Source organism: Armigeres subalbatus, chromosome 2, assembly GCF_024139115.2.
Source record: "Armigeres subalbatus isolate Guangzhou_Male chromosome 2, GZ_Asu_2, whole genome shotgun sequence".
Classification (NCBI taxonomy): domain Eukaryota; kingdom Metazoa; phylum Arthropoda; class Insecta; order Diptera; family Culicidae; genus Armigeres; species Armigeres subalbatus.
In genome coordinates, this window is record NC_085140.1 from 39,635,603 (window position 1) to 39,662,547 (window position 26,945).

General features: G+C 38.4%; 1 protein-coding gene across 8 annotated transcripts in view; it reads right to left on the reverse strand.

Moving 5' to 3' along the window:
• Window positions 1–26,945, reverse strand: part of LOC134218483 (circadian locomoter output cycles protein kaput-like) — a 295,619-nt gene that overhangs the window by 132,098 nt on the left and 136,576 nt on the right. For 3 of the 8 annotated variants that reach the window (XM_062697538.1, XM_062697537.1, XM_062697536.1), the window contains exon 1: window positions 24,397–24,821. The exons of the other annotated variants lie outside the window; for them this stretch is intronic. The gene's annotated coding sequence lies outside the window, so the exon portion shown is untranslated. Of the gene's footprint in view, window positions 1–24,396; window positions 24,822–26,945 lie in introns of those variants that run through there. 8 annotated transcript variants of the gene reach the window in all.

Genomic DNA, 26,945 nt, shown 5'->3' on the forward strand with positions numbered 1-26,945 from the left:
ACTTTTATGTTGAGATGTTGAGCGGAACGTATTTTTCCAAGATTTTTCTTCATTCCTACGAACGATTATCAATTTTGAGACAAGATTAGAACATTTCTCATTTTTAATTCAAAAATTTGTAAGACATGCGAATGAATATAGATAGAACCTACTAGATGGATTTTTTTTTTTGCATTTCTTGCAAACTCAGTTTGTAGTGGGACTCAAAATCTATGGCAAAAGGTCGAAGTACAAAAGACCGAATCCTCAAAAGGTTGTATCAACAGAAAGTTGAAACGATGAATGATTGAAAGGGCAAAGGGTCTAAACTATAAAATTTGTCGAAATTAAATGGGCGTAAAGTTTAGAGAACGGAAAATGCCAAACTTTTTCCTTCAACAATTACGTACAACTCGCCAAACGAATAGTCTTCATGGGATTAGAAAACCATTCCCACAGTGCATGTTTTAGAGTTTCTGTTGATTAAAACCAATAACAATGCCAGACAAGGAGATGGAAATCGGTTCAACACTCTTTGCTACAAAAGTTCGACAATTTTTCAATCTTATAAAACCAATTGGTCACAGGGAAATTGTGTTTTGTTATTAATACTTCACTGTCCTTCTACGCATAATTGTCCCATGTTAGTTTTTGTGGACGTTGACTTTTTACCATAGAACAATCTGATTTGACGTATATTTTTCGAAAACTTTCATAGATATTGAACTTTGTTCGGAAAATCATTGAAAACAACATCAAATCCATTTGTCCCATTGCTTAATTTCCACGCATAATTGTCTCGTGGTGATTAAATTCATCATGATCAAAAATTTTGTTTTTGTATGGTGCAACGCTCATTGGAATAATATTTTCTGTGACTAATGGGGGCGATATGAAAGATTGTCATTTTACACACTTAAAATAAATCGAAGATTTCTGTGAAATTTCACCGAAATCTCAACAGCAGAACTGTTCGGTGAATAATTTTACAGATTTTCGGTAGTTGTTGAACAAAGGAAAAATCGTAGAAAATTTGGTGAAATAATTACCGAACAATTCTGCTGTTGAGATTTCGGTGAATTGAAGCAAAATTCACCGAGATCTGTGAAACGATTTAAATGTGTAGGCTACATAATCCCTTTAACCACGTGAAGGTGATCTCCATAGATGAAGCATGTGGAGGGGAGACATATGTCCAAATAAGAGCTATACTTCTCTGCATAACTGTCCCTCCAAACTATTTCCATGATCATGGTTGTAAGTTCTATTTGTGGGTGAAAAATTAAAGTGATTTCAATGAAATGGAGTTTGCTGAGTGGCCCTGTTGCGTAATATTCTAAAATTTTGTATTTGTGGGACGTCAGCAATGAAAATTAGGATTTAAATTCAAATGTTGTTTTCTCAATTGTCTTTTTTTCTAATTTGGTACAAGCATGCCTAGAATGACCATCACTTGATTGATAGAAGGCAGACTTCACTTTTGAAAACATTGACTTTGCTAAATAAATTTGTGGGGGAAAGGTCATTTGGCCGAAACTTATTCGGCAGAAAGCCATTTGGCCGAATGCCACTAATCCGAACAGACCGTTAGGCCGAAACCCATCCAGCCGAAAGTCATTTGGCCGAAAAGATTGTTTGGCCGAAAGGCTCGTTTGGCTGAAAGGGTCATTAGGCCGAAAGGGTCATTTGGCCGAAAGGGTCATTTGGCTGAAACGGTCGTTTGGCCGAATGGGTCATTTGGCCGAATAGAACATTTGGCCGAATAGTCCATTTGAAAAGTGAGAAATGTGGAATGAGAAGAGAGACGTCTCACTTCTCACTTTTATTTTTCTCTTATCACTGTAAAAAGTGAGAAGCGGAAACGTCTCACTACTCCCTCGTACTGCTCACTTTTCACTTTTCGCACTATTCACTTCGCGCTTCTCAATTTTTACAGTGAGAAGAGAAAAATGAAGAGTGAGAAGTGAGACGTCTCACGCACTTCTTACTTTTTACAGTGAGAAGAGAAATATTCGGCCAAATGACCCAGGGTTATTTGATGTTTTTTTCTCATAAAGTAGATCGATGAAAATTTTTGATAAATATAGACTGATGGTAGGCATTTTTGATAATACGGACGAACGGAATGGCAGAACTACTTCTGAGGAAGGTATCACATTAATCTCATATACTCGTTCCAGGGAAACGCCACTTCCAAAGAAAAAATCGCAAATACCGTTGCCTGATGCCAGGATAAACATCTACTTTTAAAGAAGGGGTCAAATCTACCGTTGTCTCTATCCAGGCAAACGCCAATTCTAAAAAAAAAAAGGAATTTCATTAGCCGATGTCCTGTTCCGGACAAACGCCTACTTTTAATAATATAACACCGGAATAACATCTACTATTGCCTTATTCCGGGCAAATGTTTACATCTGAAGAAGCAATTACATCCACCATCGAGAAAAAAATACGCCAAACGACTATCACTTTTGACGTTGTTCACAATTATGTCAAATGACCGTAATGCCAAATGGTGTTATGCAAAATAACTTTATGCCTAGTGGTCCTCTTCCTTAAGGGATATGTCGTTTTCGGGGAAGTGTCATCTACGTGGTAAATGTCATTTTCGGAAAAAAAAATGTCATTTTCAGGAAAGTCTCATTTTCGGTATTTTAAATCCTCGTCCAAAAATACGTATTGTGGCAAAAAATACGATTTTTTTTGTTCAGGAATGTATGAAAAAATGTTCGTCACCAACACTGATAGGAAGTTAAGCCACTGGGCGTCTAAAGCGGTTATGGGTACGATATGCCAAAACCAGTACTGGAATTTCTCATTTTCAATAAAAGATGTCACGCGATGTTTACATATCTGCCCCTTTCAAATTCTATTGAAACGCGAAGGGTGAATAGCATGCCACAAAAATCTCAAAAAATATTTGTTCCGTGACAGATCATGAAAGTGTGCAATATCTGCTTTATTTTTGTGTTTATTTTCACTTTCAATTCGGTGAATTAAAGAAGTATGATTAATTTATCGCCTAGTTACTATTTTTCGCATGTATCTATTAAAATAACTTAGAAATTTATATTTTAAACTAAAGCACGACATCCTTTCATGACTGCCTTTCATGCGAAATTGATCAAAGTACCCAAGATTCTTTCATTTGGTCGCCTGAAATAGAAAAAGGCGCTTTGCTCTCTGTCTTATGACGATCACGACCTTTTCCAGTACTGGTCAAAACCATGCACAATAAATCTGTTCACCATTTTCAAAAGTATTCCAGATTCAAAGTTCCCCTCTATTTCAATGAGTATCTTAAGGTGGTTATACAACAAAGCCACAAATCGGCCATCTTGGAAACCACGTGCTTTTTCTAGTGATTTTTCAAGAGCACGAATTGAGAGAACCACAACGCCCATGGGGATGAAACATCCGTAGATCGTCTGCTTACTCATGCTAAACAATCGTCTTTAATTTCAGCATTGTACGAAAATTATTACGCTAGATTTGAACTTTTGATAATAGGAGTAGAAATCCGTGTGGTGAATTTGGAATTCACCACATGGCTTGATTGTATAATCACCTTAAATGGAGTCTCCTGAAAAATTGTCAGCCAGATCCATGGAGATTTAGAGGTGCATCAAACGAGGTTTGTGATTTTTCAGACTTTTTCACAGAAATTTCGTCTGAATGCATAAATTTTTCTCCATATAATAGAAGCCTTAATCGTTAATAGCTTCTTTAGACTATTATCTATCACTTTGTCATTGATACCAGATCGTTTGGAATGCTTATTCTATGACTTTTTAGTAGATTTAGCTGAAAAAGTTGCCTAAAAACGATATGTTGCACGAGTCTTCTTGGCGTTGGTGGCTTTTACTAGTAAGGAAAATCGGCCGATGGAAAGTTAACTCACTTTTTCATGCCGCTACATCCTTTCTGTTTTGAAGCAAAACAAAACAGTATTGTAAGTAAACACATTGCAACTCCATATACATAACCAAGTATCCTATCAATTATTTTCAAGTTCCCCCGATGAAGACACTATAACCATGTCGAAACGTCGAATAAATAAACAACATCTTGTTTCAATCCTTTAAGACTGCGAAGCCGTTCTTAAAATCTAAAAAATATTTTTTTTTGTTTTTCGTTCCACCTTCAAGTGCACAAGAACTTCTCCTCAAGTCGGGAGATTGGTGCAATAAAACCTAAACAGTGTTTCCAATTTATCAGTTGATAATTTTATCAAAAAAGATTAGATAGCGAACAAAGTGCAATTGATTAAGCTTTTAAGGTCCAGTACGGCGCCATGAATAAAATATTGAGTCATGGTCATGGTTTTATAAATTGAAATGTTTTATTATTTCACGACCTAATGTTCACGACTACGAAGCAAAAACATAATGAAAAGTAAACAGTGCGTAAAACTTGACATGTCGAAATTTACGTTTTTCTACGCTGAAATGGTCTTTTTCCTAACAAATTTACTTGCATGCACTATTGAAGATTTTCGCCGATAATAGCGTTCCATTTATGTGTATGATTTTTAGCATAAATTTCGATAAATTTTTCCATCTGTAAAATGGGAATGTGAAAATTAACGTCAGAATTATAAATCATTATACTGTACAGTGGGTACCACGTCACAAAAAACATACAAAAAAACTTATTCAACAAGAACGCAGTATCAATTCAACTTTAATCTTTCTGCTTTGAAGGAGTAAGGGGTGGGAACAAATCGGGCTGTTTGTAGAAGAAACCGAGTTGAATCTTCTACTCCTAATCTATCCTATCTCCTAACTTCTTTTTTTCGACGTCCTCAGGATGCCGGACAGGAATTCATCAACCAATGGAGAAATCGTTTAACCAATTATGATGGACTCTTTAGTCGTATACTGACAGGCGACACTTCCAGATTTTCATATATTATGAAATCTCGTCCAAAAATACGTATTCTAGCATATGAGCACGCACTTTGAAGAGCAGTTATGGTGTACTGCTAACAGTTTTTGCGCTGGAAGGGCCCCAGGTTTTTTTTTGTATCTTTATTAAGGAGACTTTCAGCCCTAGGCTGGCTCGTCTCCGACCCAGGGTGTAAGGTTAAGCCAAAAACTATTGATCTGCATGGAAGTAATCAAAAGAAAAGATATCAAAGAGATTGGTGGCAATATCGTCTACTGGAGCTATATTATTATCTGAGGTGAGAGCAACCTTCATAGTAATGGGTGAAATGCAAAAGCACGTGATCATGGTAGTAACCGTTCCATGAAAGATTGCGCAGGTTCAGAACTTACTAAGCTACACCACTTGTTTCTTATTGAGTAACAACAACTGTAGTGTGACTAACTTAATGACCTGAGTCATGCACACTACGTCTTATCTCCAATTCTCTTTAATACAAAAAACGCCAGGTCAATAAAAATGTATACAAAAATATGGGACTACTGAAGCGTCAGTAGTTTATCAAAAGTATAAAGTGGATAAGGCTTTTAAAAAGTAGCCTAGTAACTAGTCTTGAACGTTTAAGGCAACAGAAGCGGGTACATTATTAGCCCAAAATCTCTAAGCAGCGTTGCCAGAAAAAGGAAGTGTAAGAGGAAACTCCTCTCGAGAGCAAAATCAGCCGTCAAAGGTGTAGCAGTGAACGTCAGTCGTCAGATGTGGAAGGCACAGCGCGGGTGCAGTATCATAAGTAGAAATGGAAACACCAAATTTGCTTGGAAAAACGTCTCGCCTGTCGCCTTAAATGAGTGAAGCGCGAAGAGCAAGAACATCCCTCACAGGTTATCGGGCCTATTTAATCGAATCAATGACAAAAGGTCGAATGGACAAAAGGTCGAATGGACAAAAAGTCGGAAGGACAAAACATCGAAATTACAAAATTTGTTAAAATTGAAAAGCCACAGTCTTTAGAATAACACAAAGCAGGACAGTAATTTGGGTACTATCATTAGGTGTAGCATTTTTTTATTGTGTACTAGGCGAATCTTCCCGATCTCGCTCGAGTTTCATTTTCGATCTGCCAATTATTTAGTTGATTGCAGTGTCACACTCTAGATCGATTTCAGTTTGAGGTGAGGTGGATGGCTTTCTTCAGAACGCATGAAAACGTTGCATTTTGACAATTTTCCAACTTTCCTCGTCAAATTAATCAAATCTTTTCGCATTATATAGATACATTTTGTATTTATAGAAGCAATAACTACCCTGATTTTTTTTTTGCTAATTTCTTATTTTTAAAAGATCATTTCTATTTTTGGGGGAGTTTTTAGTTTAGCCTCCGCATAATCATCTAAAAAAACTGGAAAAATGTGCTTGAGTGTTGTTAGCAGTAGTATAAATATTAACGCTATTTTATGCCTAATGACTCGCGAATAGGGTTGAAAATGAATTATAGGCAAAATAGTTTCATATTATTTGCGTCCTATTTGACAGTATCTTTTTATTGTTTTAATATATTCTGTAACAAAAGCACTTTCTTCCAATAAAAACCACACAGCTTTGATTAAGTTATAAAGTATATAAAAGTTGATTACGTATATAAAAAAGTCCACTCCAATACGAACTTTAATATAAGACCTGACGAATTTGAACCAAACCCAATTGACTCAGCTGTGATGAATTGAGATGATGTCTGTGTATGCGTATATGTGTGTACGATGTATGTGCACAAAAATCTTATTCATTTTTCAAGACCGTTATCTGATTGATCGCAACGCCACAAGTAGCTTTTGACGATCCATTTTTCCGTAGAAAACTTTCCAGATCGGTTATTTTGTTCATGTTTTGCCTTGCTTACCAAAGTTCACCATTGATGAAAAGGTAATTTTTTATTCCGATCAAATCTAATATTTTTTTGGAATGGAAATAAATGTAATCCATCGCAAATAATGAGACCAGTCCTACATAAATGTTATTATTGCCCATAAGTTCTACTTTCTCAAATGTCGGAATGCCTAGGTCGGAAACTTTCGAGGGGGGAATTATATCTATTTTCCAATGAAAATTATGTGTGCTAGCCACGTGATATATGCATTTCGATTAGATACCTCGAAGTTTAGAGAAAGCTTAGTGGATCTGTGGTGCGCAAGGCCGTGTAGCAGATGTATCTTGTCTTTTTCCGGATAATCTATCCTCGCATTTTTTTATTGCTCTTTTATTTTAATTCCAGCATTTTGAAATATGTTTCCATGACAAACAGTTGCCACGTCCAATTTGGGTTGACAAGCCTATCGATTCCATGCGCACAATAAGGAACATGAAGTAAATTTGGTGCCATATTCTGCGAAAACATAAATTTCTTTCTATAAGATAGAGATTCCACTCTGAAAGCCGATTTTCATCATATTAATGCAACACATAATCTGCTTTTACACTTAGCTTAAAAAATAGGTCCAAATCAAACTTTTTTGCTCAAATTTGAGAAAATTTTGTGTACAAGCGTTTTAGCACTGCTGCTAATGGAGGCTATTTTTTGACATTTTCGATTATAGCGATTTGGTTTCTTCTAATATTTTCATTGTCAACGCTAAATTATTGCCTTGTTAGCTGCCCATGACAACAATAAATTCCCAACTTTTTGATGACATGTAAGTAAATATATTACTAACAGTAAATAAAATTAAAAAAAAAGTTTTAGCGTCAAAGTGCGCTAGGGACGTTCCGATACTTCCGATTTATCGAAATATCGATATTTTCGTTTCGATATCCGATATTTTTGTATCGATATTTTGCTTTCAATACATCGGTCATATCGATATTTTTGCTTTCGATATCGATATATTGAATCAGAACAAAGTAACACAAAAATATAAATTTTATTGTATTTTATGAGAGAAAATACTTCAAATTGCGTATTTTCAATGGGTAAGATGATTTTTCTCGGTAGGGCGGATGATGTGAGCTGTACGCTGCCATCATGAATAGATTTAGCAACTCTTTGAGGCTTTGAGGCGACGATTCTATCGTTGGGTCGCTGTAGGCAATGTTCCATTTACGCAGTCGTCAAACGATCGAATCGCGCTGCGATTGTCTCGCCGCGTGTGTTTGGTGGAACTTTTACATTGTGCAACATCTGTCATGCCGCTGGTCCTTGAACCCTTACGCGAATTCAATTATATATTTGACGTGTTCCTATGATAAACAAGATAAATTAACTATAGAAATTATAAAGAAATTTGTAGAAATGGAAACTTAGAAGAATTGGTAAACATATGGAAATTTCCTTCCGAAATTCAAAAGAATACCCCGTAGGAGAATTTTGAAGAACACCCGTGAAAATCTAAGAGAATTTCCATCCGAAATTCAAGGAAATTTCATGTGAAACAAAAATATAATTTCTCGTGGAAGTGTAAGATATGACAATGAATTTTCTCGTGAATATTTTGATTTTTTTTTTGAAAATTAAATTAAAAAACAACTTCCGTGGAAATTCTGAAGAGATTTTTTACTGTTGTTAATAATCAGAAAAACCCGAGGTGAAATACAGGAAAATTGCTAATGGAATTTCAGATTTTTTTTCGAAACTGCAGTAATCTTTTTCGAGCGAATGGAAAATAGTGAGGTCAGTATCATGCCGACAACGCCGCCGCTAAAAAACGAACGTCGCCGCCGATGATTGTTAGACCGGAACACTCTTGAAGCAGATTTGATTAAGAAAAGAAAAAAGTCATTTCTAATAATTATTGTTCTTCCCCCTAACGATAATACGATAATAATTGAATAATTATAACAAATATATTCTAAATATTCTTATTTCTGAAATATCATATGATTTACTTTGATTCGATTATCGTATCGAATCAAATATCGATATTTTGAAGTATCGGAACGTCCCTAAAGTGCGCAGAATTAAGGTTCCCTCAAACACACGCGACGCGACCGTCGCGACGCGATTCTATCGCTTGGCGACAGCGATTCTGTCGCCATTGGTATGGAAGCGGAAATAGAACATTGCCTGCAGCGACCCAACGATAGAATCGCGGCGACTAGTTGTCGCCGTCGTGGCGATGAAATCGCTTAGGTCTGGGGGAGCCTTTATGAGTCGTGCAGAGTAAGGGGCTCTCACGGTAGTTCATACTTTTTTTTCTAAAGCAGATTTTGAGCGAAACCCTTGTTAGACTATCAGTACTCTCCCCGATTTATGGACATCAACAATTTTACAAAGCTACATCTAATTGAGCACAAACAGCAACATCGAACCACTTGCATGACAAATTGATGAACAAGTCAAATCACGAATCCATCAGCAAGCACCATCGAACAGCCAGCCGCAATCGGTAACCACAATCATCCGACAGAAGAAAAAAAAAACTTCAAGAAATTTCCACCGGCGGCACCGATGGTGATGATGATGCAAAAAAAATGAGAAACAAAAAATAAAAGATGTCGTGCGTCAGTCCTGGGAAAACAGTTGTGCTACTCTCGTTTGAGTGGGAAAATTTACGATGTCTTAACACCGAGAACCGCGCAGCATCCCATAAAAACCCAACTGTTGCCCAGTTACTTTCGTTCCAAAGCCGCGCGCCGGGCCGGTTCACATGTGATCCAAACTGCACCGGTTCTTGGCCGTTTTGCTTCTACTTTTTGGGAGTTTGCAAATAGATGGAAGTTAGGGTAGCTGAAAGTTGCCAAAATTGCATTCAAATCAAACCTAGTAATTTTGTAAATGCCATGTTTTCATACAGGTTTCGGTGGGTTTCTATACAAAATTGTTAGAAAAACTGACATACGCTGATTAGGTGTTGATGTGATAGAATCTATCATATCTCGCGCTTAGTTTCATAGGGGCGTAGCTGTATTGATCGATTTCTCTTAATCGATTTTATATTTTGTAAATAACTCAATTGTTTCAAAAGCTACAAACGTGATTATTGATTCTGGGACAACATACAATCATGCTTTATCACACCAAACCATTAAATCAATTCGGTACTATAATAAAAAGAAAAGGGCACATCGACGACATCGAGAGAAATCGATCTATACAGTTACGCCCCTATGAAACTAAGCGCGAGATATTATGGTTGGATTCATAAACGTTGGTCAAATTTTTGGACCATATTATTAAAACATGAAAAAATGTTTTTTTTAATTGTTTAGTGAAACTGAGTTGAAAAGTTCTGGGCTTATCGACGATTGGAAAAGTGTTGAGATGTGTATAAGGTAAGTTTGCGGATGCCATGACCAAGTGAAACGGAGTTTATTTGAATAGTATACACGTCGGTCTGAGTTCGTTAACAAATCTATTTTCATGAAAGTTATTTAAATCATAATTGTTTTATTTTGCCTATTTTTTAATACGATCTGCAATCAAGCTTAGATTGAAGTGGCTTAGACAAAAACTTCAGATTCATAGACAGTCATATATTAGAATTTTCAAATTCACGTGAAGTAAATCGATGAAATCGTACATCTTTACAGCCACCCTAAGTGAGCGTTATCTTTTCAACATTGATTTTCACGAACGGATAAGAACGCCAACAATCCGCGTTGCATACCCCGAACACATGCTTTTCTTCTTGCTGATTTTGCGAAGCGAATGCACACGCGTTCGTTCCGTTGCGACCAGCAATCTGCTAACTGTCATTTATCATACTTCAATTATCGAGCCTGACAGCCGATAACACACAAACGCCACACATTTACCGTGGGTCAGTACCGTCGGCTTTGTTTTATCTTGTTGTTGCCAGCGACATCTTTCCCAGCAAGCAACAAAACAGTATCACTTACAGAGTAACAAATTTAGCGATCGTTATGCTGTCTGCGGGGTGAAATTGGATCATTTGTGACGATTTTTGTTGAGATTGTGAAGCAAGGTGAAATTTTTTTTCGAAAGATGAAAAAAAGGAACATGACGAGTAGTAATGGAAAAAGGTTAAGCTAATGAAGGATTGCTAAAGATTTGAAATCAATCGAAAAAAATAACCCATTTCTCCTGTATTAGTGATCCCTTCATTGGGCTATCACGAAACCCTGAAAAAAACCAAGGAAGCATCAATGGCGAGCATAGCGATTTTATTGTTCCATGACAAAATCCTCGGAACATATCTTTTACTTGTTTTCTTTCTACCGTGTCACTGTACAAAAATCATAGGAATTGCAGCAAATACGGTTAATTTATGGATATAGGGGCAGTTTACCTCATGCCACTTGTAATGTCCATGTACTTCCATTTCATCAGCCAAAAAATTAGCACATTTATTGACGCTGATATTTTTATAAACAGCGAGGAAACAATACCGGTTTCGACTTTTTTTAGACTATCACCGAAAAAAAATCAACTCGAAACGGAATATTTTGTTAATTAAGGTAAATCACAAGTTGTTCTTTAAAACAAACTTAAGATTATGGACATCCGATCAAACCGGTACCAACAATTCCAAACGTGGCTATTGAACTGTTACTCAGAATACACTGCGGATCATGTGATCATGTCACCTCGCATTCGGTCATTGACAGCTCGTGGCTTAGTGGTTACTAAGCATATTCCCAAATACTATTGGCGAGCTTCCTCTTCAATTATTAGACTATTGTCGTTGATAATTTTTATTTAATATTCATTGCAATAAATGTATTTCCACACTTACTGATTCAAACCTTACAATGACAATGCATAATATTGCATCCCACATATAGCCACTGATCAAAAGGAGACCCCAATTTCCTACCATGCAAACGTTTTCACCCGTATTTTCAGTCCTGCTGGCCGAAATGTTTCTCTTTATTGGCTCACTAAGACGAAACACGAACGATTGCAAACAGGTTTCTGCCCGCCCGTTCGTTAACGATTTTCGTCAGGAGCGCAATCGTGTTGTTCCATTTTTCATCAAGTCAGTCATTTGATTGTTATATAACTTGTTTTCATCGGAAAAAGCAAACAATACGCAGGGAATTTATTAACACCTTAATGGAGAATTAAATGGTTCGGCTAATAATTGAAAAACTTTAATATCGATGAAGCGATCAGATAAAATAATCAGAAAACAGAACTGATTGTTTGCTGTCAAAAAAGGGACATAAACAAAACCTTTTTTTTTATTAGTGATCTTTCATTTGTATTTTGATACAACATTTTCGTCGTGAATTTTGAATAGAAAAAAAGTAAATTCAAGGAAAAAATATTCAAACTAGGAATTGGCGTTTTGTAAAAAAAAAACATTTCGATACTTCTGATCGATGTTTTCGGGGTTAACAATTTGATAGCTAAAATTATTGGAACTGGAATATCGATTTTTGATAAATCGATGTAAAACTCAAAGGTGCAGCCCAATCAAGTTGTACGCAAATAGATGACGTAGGACTTCGTAGCTTATTCCTCTCATATCAATTCTCTCTCTGTTCAATTTAGTTCAATTCATTTATCAAGGTTCAATTTATTTATCAAAATGTTTTTGCTTAAAGCAAATTTCTTCGTTTAATCACTATTTTTGAGTCGACACAACGAAGGCGTCTGTTGTTCTTTTGTGGAAAATAACCAATTTCGCGCGAAATTCAGACAATTATTTGTTTCGTGTTATACATTTTAACCGGCTTTTTCGCTAAAGATAGTTGATTTGTCAATAATTCTATTACAAGTGCAGAACACAACTACACAATCCAATCGTAAAGATGTCTTCGATGACGTATGGTTTGGCTGAAGAAATTCAGATAATTGTATTTTGGAATTGTGCAAATGTCTCATAATAATTCTCTTTTGCGTTAAATGATGGTCCTGAAAAGAACAGATTCAATTTAAATAATGTGCTTTTACAAAATTGTTTCTCTCCACCGCTGAACTACCGCCACGGCAGTCCAAAAAATTATCACCTGCTCCGCCGACACAATCACTGATGCCACTGGGGCCGTTACCGACGCCATTATTGCCATAACATTTTCTGTCACTTGTCTGGAGAAAATTCGTCTCACATCGATCGTTAAAAATGGTGGTTCTGGAAGAAACGTTTAAGGTGAATCGCGTTGGAGTCCAATTAAAAATCGACATAGCGCTTTAAAGGGCACATAACTCGAAAAGTAAACGACAGGCAAAAGCGGAAAGTAGTTTTTCACCTTTGCTCACTTGCAGCACACACGAAAAAATGGTTTACAGATGTGCTAACCGCCTAAATATTCACATTTGTGCGAGCAAAAACGCGAGGTGAGGGATAGCACGGCCATTGTGCCTGCCATTTTTGGACGACGCCGTAACTCACCTTAACAGTAACCAAACGATTGCCCACGTTCCATCATCGGGTATCCAACCGCCGAAGGTTGCCTCTGGGACCGATACTCACTCGTCCTCTACAAGCAGAATTTATTGGATTTTGTTTGGATTAAGATCGAGGGCGGAAGTTCAACTTGGTTAACGGGTTGCCAAAAGCAGTTGACTGTATTTTAATTGGATGTAGAAAATAAGCTTTCGTTTATTTCCGATTCTTGCAGTTACTGCTAGCATAATCAAGTTTAAAGTAAAGTGGATAGAAATGGAAATGGTTAGGTATTCCACAATCCTAGCAATTGCTAGAACATGATAAATATAGAGAAATATACAAACTAGCAGAATTGAAAATGGGCCTGAGATTGAAGCCATGACCTCCTGCGTAAATAGCAAAAGCGATAGTAATATGACACCACTAGTAGGGGCAAGGGCGCCACCCCTATGTTCGTTATTTATCTCAAAAGTGATGTTGCCAAAAAGTAAACATTGTTGGAGGCGACAGTACCGAGACCGTGACCGAGAAATGGAATTCCGGTGACAAGAGCCGCTGAAGAACACGAATTTCCAAGGAAAACACTTACCAAATACCTGAAGCTCAACGAGGACACTCCTGTCGATAGCTTGGAGATAAATTTTAGTCGTTACGAGTCTGTTCTCAACGTGCGCGATGAGAAGGAATTTATAAACCACATTTTGGGGCTTGAAAACTGTGCAACGGAATTGGTCACCGTGATGGCGGAGCGTAGCAACCGAGAAAGTGACAAGAGAGGTGTCATCATCATCAATAGACATAGCCCGTTGTCATAATTGAAAAGCAATATTTTGGGCATATAGTCATTGCAGCTGGCCCTCAACATTAGGATCTACAAATGTTAGCTCCGAAGCAGAATAAAGAAGAAGAAAAGCAATATAAAAAAATAGTGCTCGGGACATCCTGGCTACGATCTGGCAGTGGGCTAAGCAATAGGAAGTCAGTAACCGGGTAGCAACATAAACCATCCCTAGTAACATTTTTGCTGTGAGGTAAAAAGAAAGTTGGCGGAAAAAATAACATCAACGAAACATGGAGTCATGGCAAAGGCCTGCTTAGTTTTGTTAACGACGAAACTTTCGTCCCATCGGTGCTTTTTTGTAAGTTCTCGCAACGGAAGACATGAATAGGGGAAGGGGGGGCAATATGCCCTAGCTAAGCAAACACTGCTCTATTGTCTTATTTGTAACGCTATTCATGGGTATTTTTACATTATGCATCAGTTAAACAAGATAGCTAGTTGATGTTATTCAAAAATTGTCAAAAATCTCAATCATATTGATAATATTCACATTTCAAAAAAGTGGTGATATTCTGTTGCCGGAAAACTCATGAGGCAAAACGCCTTTTAGCTGGCAGCTCCTAGGGAACAAAGTACCACGCGTCGGCGAATCAGCATTCTAGTATGGATAATCCGTGGAGACGCAAGTACTTTGTAGGTTATTGCCACTAGGGCGTTTTGCCTCGCCAAAATGTTAGATGTTTCTTTAAAATGTGGAAATTTTCGGTTTTTCCGACCTTCCCATGTACTATTTTGAAACTTTCTTCGCCTATCCTACATAATTTTAGATCTAGTTTTGATACGGACATCTTAATGACGGTAAATATGAGGGAAACCACAAAAGGCGTTTTGCATCGGGGGGGCGTTTTGGGGCCTCTTCCCCTAAGACATCAAAACATAAATTTTCGTCCCATCGGTGCTTTTTTGTAAGTTCTCGCAACGGAAGACATGAATAAGGGTATCCCATCGGAAATGTTGCTATATTGCAAAAAAAAGTGGATGGATAACGGTTTTTGACTTCGACAAATATTTCGAACACTTCCTAGAGCACACAAATCGATCCCGATATTGTTCAATGGTGTGAGCTCAAATACCAAAAACATTGGGTTTTTGTAAAAGTCAAGCCGGAACCACATGATTGTCATAAGCTTCGCGCCGCACTGAAGTCGTCGGCTGCAACCGTTGACAACCCAAGACACGAACCCGTAAGGTGACGCAACAGAGGAAAGTTGCGGCAACAGTATAAGGATATGCACTATTTCGAAAAATTTCGTTTTAGGTTTGGCAGAATTTGAGCATGGCGAAATCATTTTTTTTAAATTTCGTTTCTTTTCGTTAAATTCCAAAAATTTCGCAAAAAAATTTAGTTCTAACGAAATGAAACGGAATTCCACGAATTTTGACTATAAAATGTTACCTAATTAGAAATTTCAGCTGCGCCGCTGAATAAAACCATAAAGGTTGTAACATTATTTTATTACAAAAGTATGGTTCGTCGATCCTTCTATTGAAAGTTTGGCATCGGTAATTTATCCATCTGTTTCGCAACCAGATTGTAATGGGCGAATGTAACATTTTTGCAAACAAAAATATCACCGTCCAAAAATCAAAAGAAATGACAAATTCTTAGCGGTTAAATTTGCTTAGGTATGTCATTTGATTTTTTTCGAATGATGATGGATTGATGTTCTGTGGATGGCCTCATATGCCCAATCTATAAGAAAGGGCACAGACTAGAGTGTGCCAATTGCAGAGGGATCACCCTTCTGAACTCGGCGTACAAAATCCTGTCGCGTATCCTGTTTAACAGATTGAGACCGCCATGCACTCCACTCCAAGCAAGCCTTTGGCACAGCAGAGTGCGATTGATTCGCATTCTATATCAGATCCTCTCGTTTAATAAACAATGTGCACTCGCTTGACTGTGGATATACAACAGTAAAGCACATGTGGAGATTGGACAAATCAAGCATCCGAAAGATATTCAATTTGCAAAAAGAGAGCTAACCGCGGTGGAGGTTGGTACTCGGATTCTGATGGCTTTTCCGCAAACGTGACCTTTAAGTGGTCTTGTTGTGTAGGGGTTATCACGCCTATCTAGAGAGTAGGAGGTTGAGGGTTCGAGTCCCTCCAAGACACGTGGATTCTTTTTCGTAAATTTCATATCAATTTGTCCATTTCGAAACATGTGCTGTGGATATGCACAGCCAAGATATTTAACAAAAAAACAAAATATTGTCGATCTCATGCACTTTTTCGCTTGTCGGCTGGTGAAATTTGTAACACAGTGTGCGACAATTGAAACTATTTGCACAGCTTTGTTAGTTACAATGGGGTTATCTAGCGCTTATCTGAAGATTCTATTTTTTCGCTTTTGAATACAACAATTTATCTATGTATTATTTTAAAATCTTTGTTAATGTTAATTGAAAAAAGTAAGTTCTTCGCTCATCCATGTATTGAAATACATATTATCATGTACGTTCTATAACGGATTTAAAAATCTTAAATATGACTATTCGCCAACCCTGACCTACTTCAAACTGCGCTCGATTTGACTCATGTTCTCCAAACATAGAACATTCTAATAATTGCGTTGAAGATACCACTTGAATAAAATGATGTTTTCTTGGAAGTCAACAAAGCTTTTTCATCATTTTGATACAAGACTGTGTTCTGCAAGCCAACTAGGCTATCTGAGTGCTTTTTACTGCAAACAAATTCCTAGTTTTGGTGCAATAATCATTTTGATGAAACAGAATTTTCTCTTCATTTTTGTGTTTCCTCCCCGGTCGAAAATAATTCGGATACGGTGCTATTTCAAGCGAGTCCTTAGATTTTAAGTGTTCGTAAATCAGAATACATAATATGAACTTTTTTAAAAGAGCATTGCTTTAAACCCGGTGTAAAGCTTCAGTTGCTCCTTTGTTTGACCATGTGTGAAGTTGTTCGAACAACCATTTGACGGTTGGCGGCTCGGTTGGAAAAAAATCAAAGCGGTTTGATTTTGGTTTGACCTGTCGGAGGCGGAGTTTAAAAATTCGCCGAACAAGTTTGAGCGTTTGTAGTGAAGTTGCACAAACCCGCATATATTTTGTTCAAGTTGGCGCTTTAGTCGTTCGTGTGTGATATTGTTGGTCAGATAGATTGATTGTTCGCGCCGCTGTTGGTGGTGCTTTGGATGCTTGACTAAACGAGAGGTGGAGTCAATGTTGGTCAAACTGCGTGACCAGTGTGTACGCTCCATTATACAAAAGTTGATGTCATATGACCCATAGCGGACCTATTAGCGTGCTTTCGATTTATTTCATCAGATTTTATATTCTGAAAAATGTACTGGACTGTTACTGGACAGAAATAGCGATCTAATTAATAAAATTATTTACACAATTTCTAGAAAATTTATTCAAATTTGTAATGAGTTTGTTGGGCAGCTCCCAATGCGTATTGCCCCCGATTATGCAGGACTTTGTCTGCCGGGTTCTACAAATGGGGTCCAAGAGCGTTTCATTCCTGTAATTGAATTAGAGTTGGGCGTTCAGAACCGGAACCGTTAAAAGGATTCGGATCTTTGAGGTGAGGAATGATTCGAAGCTCACTTTTTGAAAGATTCGATTTACAAGAAGTAGCTAATTTATTGTAGTTTTTGTACATGTTATACATGCCGAAGGGGGTGAAATTATTGTCAGTACGGGTCGAAAGTGACAACCGTTTCATAATTTTGCATTCTCCTCACGTTTCGATTCAAAGATCCGATTCGCACGAAAGATCCGGATCATTAGACTGAATGATTCAGATCTGATTCGCTTATGGAATCCGTTTTACCAATCTTTAAATTGAATGTTCAGTTTGTAAAAAAAACATTCCAATATTTCACTGATATGGTCGGAGTTCTACCAACCCGCACCTAGCCCCTGTTAAAAACCATCAAACTTTACGCACATAAATAACGGGTAGCAGTACTTATCATTGACAAAACGTTTCAAACATTTCTCGTCTCAGTAATTGAGGATTGACAGAATAGTTTCTAAATATTTGTATCGGCCTGAAGGCGGCAGTTGATACGAGAATATTGTTTTGTCTTCTTTCCACGAGCAAGGTATCACAAAAAAAAACAAAATTGTTCACATATCAAAAACGATCCACTTAAAATTTTGCGGAAAAAAATCGTTTCATTTCGTCGAATTTTGGATCAAATAGGTCCTTGATTTCGTATCGTTTCGAAGTTATGGACATTATTTTCAATTCGTTTCATTTCATTTCGCCAGGAAAAAGTGTGTTTTCGCAAACCCTTACAACAGTGCACACATCAAGTCCGTACCGTACGACTTTGAAAAAGGCCCAGGCTTGAGTTTTTGTTTCACGATGAGATGAATTCAGTGTGTTAGAAATGAAAACTGTTCAGTGTTCTTCTACCAAATATTAAACCACTAACGCTGATCCGTCAAACTTTGTCTTTGTTCCATTTGCTTGATTAGTTCTCGTATTATGCAGAAATTTTTGTTTCATTTGTATGGGAGTTCCCCATTCCAGAGAAAAAGGGGTATTAAACCATCATTAGAATCTTCCCCGGCTGCAAAATCACTACATACAAATTCTCACGCCTATTGGTTCAGTAGTTCTTCTTCTTCTTATTGGCATTACATCCCCACACTGGGACAGAGCCGCCTCGCAGCTTAGTGTTCATTAAGCACTTCCACTGTTATTAACTGCGAGATTTCTAAGCCAGGTTACCATTTTTGCATTCGTATATCATGAGGCTAACACGATGATACTTTTATGCCCAGGAAAGTCGAGACAATTTCCAATCCGAAAATTGCCTAAACCGGCACTGGGAATCGAACCCAGCCACCCTCAGCATGGTCTTGCTTTGTAGCCGCGCGTCTTACCGTACAGCTAACGAGGGCCCCTGGTTCAGTAGTTACCGAGTCTATATCTAAGGGTCAGACAGACATAAATTTATTTTAATGTATGTAGAAGAAGAAGAATTGAAGAAGACAGTTTGTACGTGGTTTGGAAAAGCACTTCAAGGTAAACAATAACCTATGGAGGGTTGTTACTAGAGATGGGTTCTGAAACCCGAAACCCTAAGCCCGATTCGGGTTTGAAAACTCAGTATAATATCGGGTTCGGGATGGGTACGGGCTTGTGAGATAAAAAAAAATCAAGTCCGGGTCGGGTACGGGTTTAAGAAATAAAATACAGAATATTCCTTTAATCAGTTTTAATAATTGTGAGGCTAGTTCGTTGTTTGGGTTTACTTCCTTTACGAATTAAAGAGAACTAAAAAATATGTAGTTTGAATTTTCTGGAGAAAACTTCAGTTCGAGTACAGCTCTGGTTTGAATAATTATATTATGTCGGGTACGGGTCGGGTTCGGGTTTTTATTATTATTTTTTATTCCGATTTCGGGTCGAGTGCAGGTTTGAAGGAAATTTACAAATCGGGTTTGGGTCGGATTCCGGTTTGCCAAATGTGAAACCCGACCATCTCTAGTTGTTACGACTACACGAATTTGGCACGGAATTACATAGCGATTTGAGGTTTCACACGAAGTTGACCTGGATGTAGTTCTAGCAGAAAATTTAATGAAAAAGCAGGATCTAAGGATGTCATTTAATTTATATTAAGTTTTAATTTAGTGTCTATCTAAATGAGACTTTATTATCGATAGCAAAATGTTTTTTCCCAAGTTCGTTTGTTTGGTGGGCTCAAGCGTGTATAACACTTCACGGAGCTACGGTAATAGCAAAATGTTATTGAGAATAAAAATTACGTTTGAAGTCCATGCATACACAATTTTTGGATATTTTCAAACTCTTATTGCATGGTTTCGGTATGCATAACGCTCTTGAGCATGCTTTCAAACCACACAGCATGATACATCACATAATTTGTCGAAAGAACACGTCAGGAATTAGTTTCTTCTTATTTTAGTATTTAACAAAAACGGGATCACCGTCTTTGACCAAAGGTCGCACAGACTGAATACTTAATACTTAGCATTAGACAGCGGATAGGACATTTACACAACTTCCAGTGGACCAGTGGAGAATTTCCCACTCACCATCGCAGGAGTCAGCATGCAAATGCGCTTAGATGACGGACGCCGCTTACCGCACGGTTGTGAAGATTTTATATTGCTTTCATAGCGTTCATCAAGGTCTGTACAACAAGAGAAAACACAGTAATGTTCCTTGATTTGATGCAGATGCCTCATTTTAAAAAGGAGCTCCGCAGGAATTCAGGACTAGTTTGCTAAAACATTGAAAGGTAAATATTTATGGTCAATCCTGAAAAAAAGGATCCGCAGGAATTTTGTGAGGAATTTCGCAACATTATCGATCAATTTAGAAAAATTAAGAAGAAATCTCTGGATGATTTCCAGCAAGGATTCTATTAGAAGTTCTAAAAAAAACGTAATTCATCCTTTAGGAAGGGTTTCCGCAGGAATTAACTAAAGAATGTTAGGTGGTTTTTTCACAAGTATTTCCGTATGAAATTCTGCGGAAACTTGTAAAGCGATGATCGCAGGATTTTTGTAAATATTGCAAGAATTTTTTAAAAATCGCAGGAATTGCGTAAAAAAAATCACGGAAAGGCTTACGCAGTGATTTACTAAATAATTTTCACGGGAATTCACAATGCGATTTTCACTGAATTTTACGAAGGCACCGAATATTTACACTGAAATACCAGTAAAATCTACACAGGATTGGCTGGTGAATTTCCGTGAAAAAATTACGCAAAATATCTCGTTGAAACTTGAATTTTGAACCGCATCAACTTCTGAGAAAGTTTTCATACGAATTTAAACAGGGCTTTCCCCATGAATTCCGAACAAATTTTCGCAAATTCTCCAAAATATTAAAAAAAAAATTTTCTAGAATTTCTATCTGTAATATTTTATCAAACGCGCATTTGAAGAGAAAACTTTTAGAAATTTGTGACACCAAAAATTGATATTTCACGCGTACTCGGCAAGAATTTAGTTCTTGGTTGCCATATCGAAAGCCACAAAATATTGCCTTTAAAAGCCAAACCGAATCAGGATGATTGTGTGAGTTATGTGAGTTATTCAATGATCAGTTCAAATACTTGTTGCTAAAGCAATTAAAGTATTGATTAAAACCAAATAAACCGACATAATGCAACGTGCTGATATATCAAATATAAAATTCTCTGATCATGCTGATCAGTTTTGAAACCAAACCCTTAATGCAATGAATGTCACATAATTCTGTTTTGGGTGTACCAATTTAAACGTAGGCAGCCATATTCCATTGTTGTGTAGTTCTGAGTTTTCGAGCCATGCATATTGTGTTTCGACTGCGAGTGAATTGGTTTTTGTGCTGCATAAAATATCAGCAAAAGGTTTCTTAATGTGAATCGCAAAATTGAACTATAAGTTATCCTTATTGCTCTTGGCCTTAGCTTCATCACACGCTACTTGGGTTGGGTCGTATGTGATGGAATTGTTGAACGGCCTTTTACGAAAAAAAAATCAAGGTAGTCCGAAACCGACCCACATTTTTATTTTGCACTCTATTTATTTACCGTAAGATTTGGTAGGGGAAAAATGAGCGAAAAGAGTTTCTAAATATTTTCGTGATGGTCAATTAGTGGATATGGGTCGAGAATTCAAGCATAACACACCTGAAAAGGATCCGGCGGATTTGCAACGATGCAACTTAGTATGCCGCTCCACGCAGCAGTTTCGACCTCAATGTCTCATTGTCAAAGTAATTCATTTTTTGGTATTGAACATGATGAATTTAAAAAAAAACCTCCAAACGTGTGATACATGTTATTATTGAACGATATTGAGCTTCATTCAGATCAAGTGCTAGATTATTTGGAAAATACCGAAATACGACTAGCGAGACATATAGACTACAGGAGATACAGCAGCTAGGAATGGAGTAATTGAAATAGTTTTAAATATTTTCATTTGTGTGCCAAAAAAAGATTGAAAATAAAACTCAATTAACTGGAAAATAATTTGTATTTACTCCAAACAACAGTAACATAGAAATTATGCATGCAAAAAAATAATAGGTTAGTTTTGACCATGGGGAGGTCAGTTACGGGGCTTTGTGACATTTCGTCGTAAGACGTTCAGTGGAATGACATTTTGTCAAAAGGGCGAATAATTTGTTGAAAAACAAACATAATTTTTGCCGTAATATCAGTTTTTTTAATTGCTGGCGCTCGGCTGTGCGGATTTTTGCAGAGCTGCAGAAATAAAAACTAAGTGTGTACTCTTTCTTCTACGTAATATCCACGCAATAGACATCGTGAAGAAGTGAATTATTCTTTTTCGTCATAGCTATCATTTACATAAAGGTAGGTTTTGACCAACTTCGGTTGACTTATATTTGACGTTTCTGTAACAAGTCTGCAGAAGTCATTCATTTGAAATTAGCTCAGTATAAAATTAATGTCCAACCAAACATCAACCTTATTAGTTATAAGATAAATCAAATTTCGACTAAACGGCCGACGTAATTGGTGTTGAACCTAAAATTATAGATTATGAAAAAACACCTAAATAAAGACAAAAAAAAAAACCTTCGACATAATGTCTTTTCGCCCAAACATCATCCGACGAAGTGAACTAAATGTGTAAGAATCTTTGGGAATCCCGGAGGATCATGTGGAATATCCGGAGGATTCTTTGAGAAACCTGGAGGATGTCCTGAAGTCCAGTAAATGGTGTTGCTTTGAGCTTGCTTACCGCACGGCGAAGAAAGCTCTCAATCAAGAGATATCAAGAGATTTGAGCGTTACACAGTTCTATTGTGCCGAGCTACAAAGCTAGGGCAAGTGTAGAAAATGTTCATGGTGTCAGCCTCAAGATATGCGAATGCAAAAAGGGTAACATGGCTTGGAAATCTTGCAGTTAATTAATGTGAAAATGCTTAGTACTAAGCTGCGAGACTTAATGTTCTAGTGGAGGATATATTGCCAACGAAAAAGAACAAAAAGTCACACAAATATTTAATAAACAAATTTGATCGTTAGCATGTCGAAAATTCTTGAGAGCAAGCTTATAACATCATGTACTGCCGCTAACCGCAAGTCAAGCACATCTGTATATGGGGCTCCATATACAGATGTGCTCGACTTGCGGTTAGCGGCAGTGTAGTTCATTCAAAAAAAGATACTAAAGAAAAAATGGTCAACCTCAAAAAAATCAACCGTATAATGTAAGTCGTATAAAACGTGAATTTCTTGTATTTGCAAATCTGAACCAAGCGATCCGACCTAATGCAACAACCGGAAATAGCAGATGAAGAAGATGCTTTGTGCAAGTTTTTTGATTTGTGATTTGTGTATCTATATACAAACTAATTTTATCTATTTGTAAATGTGTTCTTTTTTCATCACTTCTTCAAAGAATCATAAACATTATTAAAAGTTGCTGTGGTATTGACTCCTTACTTGTAGCCTGTTAATGCAGGAGAAGTATGGACATCCTCTCATATATTGAATTACTTACATACAAACATGAAACAGTAACAATAGTACAGATCGACAAAAAATATAATTTCTGTCTTTAAACTCTTTCAAACGGTACGTAAATCGTTCGTTAGCGTTACACCAAACGCAATGGTCCTCATTATTTTTTCGCGACCACTAATCGATCCTTCAGCGACTTGTCCTATAGTGGATGCCTCCCATATCTTATGCCTAACATCGGAAGCAGCAACAGCAACAACAACACAGTACAAATCACCAAAACCAATTTCCAGATCTTCTTCTTGTTCAGTATATCACGTTCAGATTCCGATATGTGTAATATTTTGTTTTCATCGGCTAATCTCGCCTTCGGAAATTGGTTGCCCCCACTGGCAAATCGTAGTCGAAACAAAAAAATCACAAATCCACACAAACTGCCGATAGCTAAATTTACGCGAGAAATTTCCTTCTTCTCAGATTCACTCTCGTCAAGCTTGTCTCCGGCGACGATGCCGGGTCCGGTGAACGATAAACACCCACACAGCCCCCCGTCCGGATTTCCACTCACTCGTCTCGGAAGTCTGGGAGTCGACCGTTTATCATCCGCGCAAACAACCGAGACCACACATGCGAGTAGCTGCATGTATTTGGCGATATCTTCACCAGTTTTATTTTCGATGGTTTAATCTCATTTTTTCGTTTTTGGTCGTCATCGCGATTCTTATCGCGCAACACAAACAAAACACAAAATCCGCGCCGAAAGGCCACATGCGATAATTTTTCGCAAACCGTCACACTATCGCTTTCCTCCCTCGAAATCTTCGACAACTTTTTCGCTATCCAGGAAAACAAATTAATTAATAATTCTTCTCGATTGGAAGATCACGAAAACACATTCCACCGAGCTGGGCAGGTCCAACAAGTGGCCGCCACTCCACTCTCACTCTTCGAATCTCGCTCACCGAAAAAATCGTCCGAAATCCAGCTGAACACCTGTCGCGTCGCACCGTTTACTCAAACTCCCCTCACTGCCAAAGCGCCTCCGTTGAAACCTCGTTAAATTTTGTTCAAGTGTACCGGAAGCTGAAACCGTACCAAACACCACAATCGCGTGTCGCTCGAATCTCCGCGATCCTTAATTGAAACCCGAAAAAATATTGTTTATTATTTTTATTATTATTCTTCTTCCTAATGAAACCGATCTATACTGAGGTAGGGCAACTTCGAAACGATTTGTACAAAAGCCGAAAACGGCACCACTAGGCACCCGCGTGTAGCTGCTGCTACTCATGAACTAAGACCGACTGACGGATGGACTACCGATTTCGTACAACACCCAAGAGCTGTTGGGGCTCCTCGACGACGACGACGACGGCGACGATGATAGCGGAGCAGCGCCCGACAACAACCGGACCGAGTTCCTTGCCGACCGAGACTGGCTATCGTGCGTCTCCACCGGCCCACCCCACAACACAGTGCGGAAGGTCCGGCCAAAGCGCAGCACTCACTCGCAGCATGTTGATTGGTTGGGCTGCAACGGGAGGGGCACTCTTTGCTCAAACGAAGATTGCGCGACAGCAATGTCTTCTTCCAATGCTCAACTTTGTATTGCTGCTGCTGATGATGATAATGATGGGTGCTGCCGCCAACCACCCACCCACCTGCCGAAAAAATCTCAGCGAAGCTGTCGCTGTTTTGGTGGATTCGGCTTTTTGCGGATTGATTGACGCGCGACACAGTGACCGATTTGTGTGAGTTGTTCATTTGGACTACTGAAATCACTTACAGGGGCGTTAAAGTTTGAACAGAAGAAAAAAGCTCCTGACAATAATAGAACAAAAGCTTTGGAAGTCGTCATTTCCACTTCGTTTTGCATTCGAAAATAACATCCATCGGTTAACACCTTGTACGTTAGGAGCCGTTTCTCCTGGAAATCAACTGTCCTAAAAGTCGTCGAAATTTCTTCTGTGTCTTCCTTAAGACTACGGCACTGCGCAAGCAAAGAGCCGAAGTTTTTGGGAGAATGAGTGTCGTCGACGCGTAGCTACGTTGCGGGGTCGAACCGTTCCGAATGGATGATTTACTTTTTTGTCTGTGGTGCAGGCAACAGCGAAAAAAATAAAATAAAATTGAGATAGGGTAGCAGCAGGTGTGGAACACTGACGACTCTTGGGGATGATCGACTTTTATTTTCGAATGATGGCGGTGGCCGAATGGAGCCGGACTCGTGATGCGGGAGTTATTTTTAACGTGCATTATTGGGGCGATCCGAGGTGAAGAAAGTAAGAATAGCCAGCGATCGGGATGACATCGATGATATATTGTCAGGGGTCAAAAGGAAGGAATTCGGATGCAATCGGTTCAGCTGAAATGCATGACATGACATATTTGCAATTAAAAAAAGTAAAAGCTAGCACATATTTTCTTACCATCATTTTAACCAAGACCACGTGGTTTCATGAACATGAAACTCAACAAAAAAATAAAACATTGAAGCGAAAATTTGTTTAACCTTTCAGAATGCACGCTCATTTGAATCACAAATGCCATCGGTTTGCGCCTTGTATACCACAAGCCACAGGTTTTTTGATGTTTATTGTACAGGGTATATGCAACAAAATTTTCTTCATACACATGATCAACAAAAATTCTCAGCCGAAAGAATATCAAAAACTCAGCTTTGATCATTAACTAGTTGGTTGGACCCTAGAGGTTGAATCCACAAATCCTCGGCCTGCCAACTCGACCGACGGAAGTACCATCAAACAAACGGAGCCAGCATCAGCAAATCGAGGATTTAGTTACTTACTTATGGGTCCTGTACACCTTCGGTGGTGCAAAGGGCCGACAGCAGGGACAGTAGGGACAGCATGGACCATGTCCAAGGGCTTGACGACCCCTCCCCAGCTGTCTGCGAGTCAGGGAGAACTGCCTAGGGCGTGGTGGGATTTAGCAGTGGGCTCTGTTAAAATCCCTCCCAAAAAACTACAAGTGCCCGTAAGCAGACTCTATCAAAGCGACTGTGTGCCGCTTCAAAAGCACAAGCCCAGGGAGTGCCAATTGGCATGTGGAGTGTCCCTACTTCGGTAGGGTAGCGCGTGAGCTGCTTCGGCAGGGAGTGAGTGATCTGTTTGTGCTGAGGCAGGAGTGTCATAGCGCGTCACCGCTATTGTCACCTCGAAGCGCAGCAGAAGTCTGAGTATGGACTGCACATGCTAAGGTAAGAGTGTCGTAGCGTAGTATCGTTGATTGGTCCCCACATACCGCTATCGACACCTCGAGGCATGGCAGTGGAGTGTTAGAGTGAGTTGTGGAGTGTACCTACTTCGGTAGGGTAGCGCGTGAGCTGCTTCGGCAGGGAGTGAGTGATCTGGTTGTGCTGAGGCAGGAGTGTCATAGCGTGTCGCCGCTATTGTCACCTCGAAGCGCAGCAGAAGTCTGAGTATGGACTGCACATGCTGAGGTAGGAGTCGAGGTATCCCATCGACACCTCGAGGCATTGCAGTGGAGT